This window comes from Lagopus muta, chromosome 4 (assembly GCF_023343835.1).
Source record: "Lagopus muta isolate bLagMut1 chromosome 4, bLagMut1 primary, whole genome shotgun sequence".
NCBI classification, from domain to species: Eukaryota; Metazoa; Chordata; class Aves; order Galliformes; family Phasianidae; genus Lagopus; species Lagopus muta.
Window position 1 is genome coordinate 1036466 of NC_064436.1, and position 9488 is coordinate 1045953.

The 9488-nt window shown below is 43.1% G+C and overlaps 1 long non-coding RNA gene across 1 annotated transcript; it reads right to left on the minus strand.

The window, feature by feature from the left end:
• Positions 1–250: 250 nt before the first annotated feature.
• LOC125691814 (uncharacterized) lies at positions 251–9256 on the minus strand. Its single transcript, XR_007376271.1, has 3 exons — positions 9161–9256; positions 7782–7887; positions 251–1495 (listed from the first exon to the last, which is right to left on the minus strand). It is a non-coding gene; the product is annotated as an uncharacterized LOC125691814 (long non-coding RNA).
• Positions 9257–9488: the final 232 nt, after the last annotated feature.

Genomic DNA, 9488 nt, shown 5'->3' on the forward strand with positions numbered 1-9488 from the left:
AAAAAATGAAAACGGCCTTGAGGTACACAAGTCAACTGTTTCATTTTCCAAAAAACAACATGAAACATTTCCCTCAGTAGAAGCATTTGCAAGGATATTTTAAATGACTGAAAGCATAGGAACCCATTAACATTACACTGCTGACTAAATGTTATTACACAAAATGCAGCAACTCCTGCAACCGATACCTCCAGGTACAACAAGCAGAAGGTGTTGGGTTGGTTTTGATGTAGAAGAGTTTGAGCAGAAATCTGAGGCCTTCCTGGAAAGCGCCTTGCAGAGCACATCATTCCTGCACCAGGCAGAGCACTGCAAATCTCTCATCTTTCTGAACTTGAGGTTTGAAACCACATGGTGTTTGTTGGGAGTTTGTGCCCCTAAACTCCAGAGCACATTGAACTGTTCCCTGGCAATTCACAGCTTGCAAAGTGTGAAACACAACAAAGAAAGGAGGAGATTTAGGCTGGACTTTGAGAAATACTACTCTTCTGAAAGAGTGGTCAAGCACTGGAATGGGCCGTGATGCTGTGAAAGGAGGAAGCAAAAGCCACAGCTATGCACAGAAGTGTGCTGGAAGGATTCAGTAGGAGAAAGAAACCAGCACAAGTCAACTAAACAGATTCCAAAGAATCAATTTATATCTCACAGTTACAGAATTTTTCACACAAGAAGCACTGCTACACATACAGCACTGTATTTTGAAAGCAGCATGTCCAAATCAGCCTCCTTACCCTGCTCTAACTGCTCAGCCAAACACAGAAATAAAAGACACAAACTGTTTCTTTGCTCATGGCAGCAATGAAGCTCATGTTTTAGTGACACACAGAACTGCATCTCCAGCTATTGTGTCTCGCTAACCACAAGCTCAGTTGTGAGCTGTCACTCAGCCTGACACCACAAGCAGAAAATAAACATACATAAAGAGGTGCCCTTATCTACACATGCAAATCTGGGTGTGAGGAATAAAAGGCTCATTGGGCCACATGCAAAGCAGGCAGCAGATAGGCAAGAAAACAGGAAGGAATGCAAGTCCAGCTCCTCCACACAAAAGACAGGGAGAGCTGAGTCAGCACAATGGGAGGAGTTATGGCACAGCTTAAGAGCTTACAGTCACTTCAGCTTTCCAAAGGAGGGTGCCTGGGTAACTCTCACCATTATTCTGCAGGGGTCTTACAGATGCTTCATACCGATTTTCAATGCCTGAATTTGGGATAGTACTAAGCTGCCTGTGGCGGGAATGCTCGAGGTAGGCACGTGGACAAAGTTGCTCACAGAAAGTCCAGGTGGCAAATACTGATTTTGTCCAGTTAATGGTTCTATGACTATGAATGAAAAATAAAAAAAAAATACAGAAAATAAAAAGCATGCAATCCTTTAAAAAGTTACCTGTCTACTGCTTTCTGTTGCTCCTGTCAGCACGACACCTAAGAGGAGCATTACATGTCCCTGCACCTGACTAAAGATGCATCCAAATCTATGTTCCATGCAGCTCCATCTGTGTAAAAAAGAAACATGTACATAGATGTTCAGAAAATTCTATGTGCAGATAAAACTGCAAGGTGATTACATATTCCTTTTAGCAATAATATTAATTTATAATTCTAAGATAATTTTTCATGAAGTACTATGAAAGATCAGTGAAAAGGAAGTATATTATGAAGCATTCTGATTTGAAAAAACAAAAAATCTTACTAAATGTCTCCCCATCCAAAAGGAAGCATTCCAGGTACTGTTAACTGCAGTTCAGAGCACCATAAAATGTGGCACTTTCCTTCCTACACAGGCTCCTCATTTCTCTAATTAATGCAAGATTTGTGGAAATTAAAATAAATCAATGAGAACAGTTCTGCTGAGGTAGAAACCCACTGCTGGGACACCCCCAATCCTGTTCCCACCTATTTCTTCATCCCTCATCAGTTCCCCTCTCAGGCTGATTTGCTCAGCACAAAACCTTCCAAAAGGCCGCAAGTTAATCTCTGCAAGCAGGGCCACAGCTTGCATTATCCCCATCTTTAAAATCTGAAAGACAGGACACAAAAATGCAATACATACACAGCCCCTCCGAATTACATCTGCTAATTCTGCAAAGAAATCACTGCCTGTTTAATGGTAGTCGATTCATTCTTTATTGTCACATTAACATTTAGTGCTATCTGTAAGGCTTTCTTTCATCTGCTTTTATTTTAGCACTGCTGTTATTCTGGGCCAGCAAACAAAATGGATCTTACACCAAGTACGGAGGAACTTCTGAAAGGCTGTGTGCTACTTCCCCTGCTCCAATGATCTGCTCTTTCCACAGGTGGATCCCCAGTCAAGGCCTAACAGTTCCAGGTATCTCAGTTTCCCAGAAGCTAACTGAGAAAAACTTCCAGACACTGGCTCTGTGCTGCAAGAGCTCCAGGACAGCAAAATCAGATCAAACTCCCCACATTCAGTTCCCTTGCTCTCCTCTCTCCCTGGTGCCACTGCTTCCTCAGACCAAGGTGCTTAAGAACAGCATTTAAGATCTGCCTTCACAGCCCTGTTAGCCATTTCCACACTGCCCATTTCATGCTGAATTTGCACAATAGGACAATCAGTGGTGTTCCTTTCTCTCCCACTCGCTGTCTTACTGGAAATTCCCACAAGACAAGCCATAGGGTTTCACAAGAGGCAAGAGAAACAGAGGGATATAAAACACACAGGGATTGCATTCGGGTGCAGCAGAGAAGTCTGCTGCCAGGGCTCTGAAGGAAAAAAGTGACAGCAACCTGACACCATGTGCCTGAAACACAGCACAGCTTAAGGCAAGCCAATTCCTCACCTTTCCTTCTTTTCCACTGGTATCAAACTGCTCAAAGCTAAAGCTCTGTGAAATTCCCCTGAAGTCCCCAGTGCTGTGCAAGTTGCAAATCCACGCACGATAGGTGCCCCAGCTCCCCAGTACAACAGAGCTCTGTTCACTGCACGTGTTCTCTGAAGAAAATGAGTATTCCAACAGTGAAAAGTTTGCAATCACAATCCTCCCTGTTCAGCTAACAGCTACAAACCTTCACTTGTCTGAGGTGTCTGCAACTGTGATCAACACCAACAGGATTTTACCATTCAGTGCCTGAGCATTGTAACCACTAACAAGATCATTCCTTCCTCTTACCCCTAAATTTGAGGGTCCCTGTTAGGTGCATGTGGTAATGCCAACATCAAAAGTACCACAACCACACCACTCAGCACTGCACCTTCCCAGTACTCCTGCTAGCACAGGACATGGCAGTCACTCCTGCACACAAAGAACAACCAACCATGCATGCAGTTTTTATTTTAGCCACTCTGCCCTTGCCTGGCATTTCTTTCACCATTGAAGGAAGGAGCACCATCAGCTCCCTCTTTGCACAGCTGTGCGTTTGAACTCTCTGATTATAACAGAAATTTTAACATCTGATAGTTCCTCAGCATCACTTCATGTTGCTATATCAATGACTACCCAGAAGCCTGGCCAAATCCCAGCTGGCCAGGGAAACCTAACCCAGCCAGGGAAGTGACCAGGTCACTGCGAATGCCCTCAGCTCCCAGGAGCAGGCAAGAGATCACCTGAGCACATCAGCTGCTGGCTGGGAGTGCAGGCAGCAACAGGGGTGGGCTGGCACAGAAGTGACAGCAAATCGTCACAGGCATCCAGTGATGCTAATGCAGTGGCTTGTTCCATTAACACTGCACTTCAGGAATTTCCCATAAGTTCATATTTTGAGTGTAATACTGCAGAGTACAGATCTCTCTCGTCACACTTTTTACATTTATATCTGCAACAAGTAAAGCCCATGATGCAGGAGGATGACAGAATTTTCTCACTCCAGCCTCTATACCTGTTCTACTGCCTGGGTGCAACTTTCCCAATTTTCCTTCCCAATTGTCCACAGTTGCAATACACTTTAATTCATTTTACATGCCCTCTTATTCATTTCTTATGTGGAAATACAACCACTTCTCTAAGGAAACTTAACAGAAGGTGCTATTTGTTGCTACGTTTTCAAGCATGACAAGCTGCAGAATTGAGAAAATTGCCTCTTGTACACCTATATACACAGCATTGTGGCACACCAAGAAAACACACAGTAGTAAATAAAGGAAGTTGGCACTTTTAAATGCTACAGCTTAAGCCACCTTGCCAACAGCCTCACTTTGTGCAAAACTAGGCAACCAGCAATCAACAGCCTTCCAGCCGCTGCTCCCTCCTGCTGCCCCTTCGCCCATCTAAACAGCAAGTCCCAGCCCCTCTCTGATAGACAGAGAGCGATCCCTGACACAGAACTGGTGCCCCCAGCAGGCTGTCTGACATTGGCACAGAGGTTACAGGAAGTGACAATGAAAAGAATCTCTTCTGAGGTGAGAAGAATATTGGCCAAGGCAAACAGCGTGCTGAAATGCCCTGCAAAGCACCAGAGAAATGTAGGAATAGCATTCCTACTACTGAATGCTTGTGTGTTACTTTACTAAGTAATCGTATCTATTATTCATAGGTCATATTATTCATAATGAGCTGAAAAACATCTCACCAGTGTAAGAAAAACCTGATTACAAGTTTTGTCCCCCATCTTAAAGCAACCACACTACTTGTTTACACCACTCCTATCAGACAACTACAGTCCTCCTAGCAGAAACACCAGTAAGTAACCAGAATGTTCTTCCCTCAACTGACAAAGCAGATTTTATCCAGCTGCAAGTTTGACTCTTCCCTAAACTCTATTAAATAAAATCATTGCTCACCTCCTTTCAGACAACATTCCATTCTCAAAGAAGGGTTAACACGTTTTCCTGCTAGCAGAAATGGTATATGCTAAGAAAGCCACGTTTTTCCTCTTCCTGCTCACTTACAACCAGCAAAACATTCCCACTGCTCTCACAGGTAGAATCTCTACACTGGTGTATAATCTATGGATACACAGCGCTATAATTAAGTAATACATGAGAAAGTTTGGCTATGTAGGTTATTACACCTAAAAGAACAGATACGGGACTAACTTGTCCTAGGCTCACTGGAAAACTCCAAAAGGCGTGATCTCCAGAAAGAGATCCTTCCCTACTGCTAGTCAGCACTTACATGGGGTCTAGGAGAGGTGGAGCCACCCCTTCCAGCAGCAGAGGAGAACTGTCTTCACCTGTGCTCCCAGGGCTGATTCATTGCTTGCCTCAGGTGATCAGAGGTTCAGGTCAGGATTCAGCAGTTCCCATACAGCTGGGCACCAGAAAGGCAAAACTCTTAAGTGTGGCAGTCAACACCTGCTAAACCCTAGTGACCATAATAACAGATATTTGGAAATAAGCGCTCTGATAGACCAGGTACACGTGCCTACTCCAGTGTGATATTCGTTGCATCACAGGCTGTGCTCAGAAAGGGAAAAGTAGCTGTTTCCAAATTACTGTTCAAAGGAAAAAAGGCAATTCAGTGCAATGATGGGTTTCCATAGCCATTTGGTGTTTCAGAAATGTCAGGGTTCTGATAGGATGTTGGTATTTTGGTACATGTTTAAAAAATGCTGTTTACCTTCCACTTACTTACAAAGTAGCATATTTTTTGACGTTTACAGCCAAATTGAAGCATTTCAAGTATTGTGAAGGGCTCCAGTTTTTGCCGCTACTGTGGGCAAATCATCAGTTTCTCCTGTCCTTCTGTACCTCCAACCCTCACTTTGCTCCAAAAATACCAAACTGTGAGGATTTTTGACAAATGGCTGCTCATTACACTCAAGCTTTTTTGTAGCCATTGTTTTTTTTCTCCCCTCCTACGTCATGTCACAGTTAACCATAGTACTCAATTTTCTGTATTATTCTGCTAAAACTAATCACTGAATGAAATAACTACAGAAGTTGTCAAGGACAAATGACAAAACTGAGTACAACAACTAAAAGAACTTTTCTAATAGCCACTGACTGACTAATCTGAAGCAGCAGGGATCCAGTTTCTGCTAAGTTGTGCATGGGGAAAAAAAGTAGAATCAGCAGCTTTCTCAGCTTAACTTTTAATTTACTTTATCTTCTTTCTTTAACTCTCCTACTGCAATTGCTTCTGAGCCTCAAAGCAGCAACAAAGAAATGAATATTGAACTCGCACTTAAGGTTACACTTCAGCATGACATAACTCAAACAGAAGAAAGCTTCCAAAGAGAGGCATGTGAGGAAGCAAACAGTGATAGCCTAGCATTACCTCAGGTGAAACAGCCCCTCTCTCCAACTCATGTTCTAAATGAGGTATTGACTTTTGCACAGGTAAAATGCAAAGCTCCTACCTTATGGAAAAGGTAAATCAGAAAATGTAATAAAAATCTGGAGCTGTGTATCAATAATTTAGGGCCCTTATATCCACTGGAACTTCACTTGAGAATTGTAAGGAATTTTAGATCTTTGACTTATAAAATAAGCTATTTTCCAGCCAATAACAAGATGAATTTGTATGATTCAACTGCAGCTTCAATTCAAATGCCATATATAGTTAGCACACACTGGCGTACAGGGTTCAAATACAAATTTCAGATAAAAAAAATATCTAAGGGTCTGATCCTGTTAGTTTTTCATGCCTGCAACTACCACAAGAGGTCAGTAAGCAAATAATAGAACGGCCTGGGTTGAAAAGGACCTCAAAGATCATCTTGCTTCAAAGCCTGCCATGGGCAGGACCAGAACTCACAGGATTAAGGTCTCTGTTCTAGAGAAAAATCAGACAAGCAAATCACATGTGATAACAAAGAAACTTTCACTTTTGAGAAGAAAAAAAGAAAGAGACATATCTTGATCCATTTCCTGTGAAATGCCCATTCATTCCTTATCTATAAAGCAAAAAGTAAAATCCATTTCAAGAAATCAGTATGTGTTGAAACATAATGTAATCACACATATACATAAATAAATCTTTCACAACTATTACTGAACTCTTCAGTTTCAGTTTGCCAAAGGAAATAGCTCTGATTGGTTTTATCAGCCCTCCAGGAAAAATATTCTGTATGAAAGTTCAAGACAGACGCTTGTTTCTCTCATTCTTAAGCCCACTGCTGCCTGTAGTCTTGCTGAAAAGAACACTCATGCTGTGAGAGCTCTCTACAACAGTTAGCCTTGTTACATATTACATATTAACAATGGCTCTACAGCTTGTTAGAAATGTTTTTCTCCACTATTTCTCTTCAAGACATGGTCATAGGGAATGTCAATAACAACAGGGAAACAAGATATTATTTAAATACTTCATACGTAGAACTTACATTCAACTCTAAAAGCACTGCAAGGCAAAAACTCCTCTCAAGTACACATCTTACACCCCACACCCTCTCCAAGTTCAATTTCTCAAGCATCCATGTGCTCCCCAGAGCCCAAGACTGACACTGACAAAAACAGTCAGCAAAACAAAGGGAAGCACTCCTGCAGAGATACACATCGTATACACCTCCCATATTACAACAGAAAGGTTCAGACTTTCCTAGTAGGATGGGAACCATAACTTCAGAAACTTTACTGTAGACAGCAAACTTTTTATTATTCAGAAATGCAGCCCTCATAATAAATCATTTATATTCATCACTGTGATTAAGTCTAAGCATTAATGTCATTTGACATGAGCAAATCATAAGAAAGTCATTGCCCATAATATAAAGCAAAAACAGTCTGTTTGAGAGCAGCATCAATGTAAGCGTACCAAATCCTAAGGATTCTCTACCTTGCGCAGTGCAACATAAAAACATTGGTCCACTAAAACAACTAAGGGTCAGACATATTAGTTAGAAAAAAATATATAAATCTGAAGGCTTGTATTAGTTTACCAATTAGTTTTGAGATTGCTCTTAGCTTCTCTCATCAGCCACAACTCACAGCCTTGGAAGTCATTCTCATCATTTTCATGGAGCTTATGGGAAGGCCTGGTGTCGTCTAGGAAGGAAACAGACAGGAAGTTCACAGTTATCTTCTGTGTCGTGAGCTGCTGCACATTATAAAGTTCTCTGCAGTGCTCACTGCCACAGTATGCAAGCAGGCACACAGCTCCAAAACAGTTCACACATCCTTTGCTCTGTACTTCAGAGCAAAATTAGTTAAGCAGTGAAGGGAACAAAACTGCCACTCTTCAATATCAGCATATTAACTTTTGTTGTGATGTGATCAGCTATTGGGCATTTTCTGTTCCTAGAAATAATGCTAAAACCTGTATTTATGATTACCTTAGCCTCAACAACCACTGGGAAATTCACAGCACTAGGATCAAAAGGAAAAAAAGCACCACTGAAAGTACAATTAGCAGGTCACAGAATTATAGAGTCATAGAATGGCTTGGGTTCAAAGGGACACCAACGATCACCAAGTTCCAACCCCCAAGTTACAGGCAGGGCAACCAACCTCCAAATCTGGTACTAGGTAGGTTGCCCAGAGCCCTATTCAACTAGGTCTTGAACACCTCCAGGGACAGTGCATCCACAACCTCTCTGGGCAGCCTGATTCAGCACCTCACCACTCTCCGTGTAAAGAACTTCCCCCAGATGTCTAATCTAAACCTTCCCTCCTTGAGCTTAAAACCCCTTGTCCTATCACTGCCTACCCAAATAAAAAGTTGATTTCCCTCCTGTTTATAATCCCCTTTTAAATCAAGTGGACATATATATATAGGGGTGGGTGCAAGCCCTGACGTGCATTCCTAAATCGGGGTAGCCCAATCTCAAACAGCAGCATGCTGGGTCACCCATTTGAACCAGTGCAGTCACTTGTCTCCTCCATTAAAAGAAGAATCACAGAAAATATTAGGTCCAGTTGTTGATCACAGCAGCTCTCCAGAAGCTGCCAGTTACTCCATCAGGAGGAAGTTCTCGACAAGAAGGAAATTACCCCACCTGGCAGACACTAAAAGGTGGGCAGTGTGCTGACAAGGTCAGTACAGAAAACCCACACCCATGGTACATAGCTTTGAAAATCTGATTTGAAGAAGGGAATAGACAGGGCAGCCAACGCATGGAGCTAGAGCCTCCTGCTGACTCCCAGCTACCTCCCATTAACCACCCTTCACCATCCCAGCACCTCCCAGTATCCCCACCCACATTCCCAGCGGCTCCCAGTAAATCCCAGTCACTCCCGTTTCCCTATTGCAGTGGTCCCACTACATGCCGGTGACCCCCGATATCCTCTAGCCCACCTTGCATACACTCCCAGTGCCTACCTATTGCCTCCAGGCAATATTTCTCCCAACCCCTTCCCGCTTCGCCACACACACGCAGATCGCTTATGCCCTTTGGGGCGGCACAACCAATCAGCGCAGAGCCGAGCAGAGAACCCACCCCGCCTCCCCCGCCTGCGGAATAAGTGCACTCAGTGGGAGGTCCCGCCTCCTCGCTGACCAATGGGCGATCCTAGAAGAGTGGCAGTGCGGAATACCAATAAGAGAGAAGTGACTGTGATGGCTTGTCCAGCGGGAGAATGAGGAATGCCTGTAACGTGTCTAACCCCCCCATTCTCGGAGGTAAGTTCTCGTGGCCTTATGCAGGCCC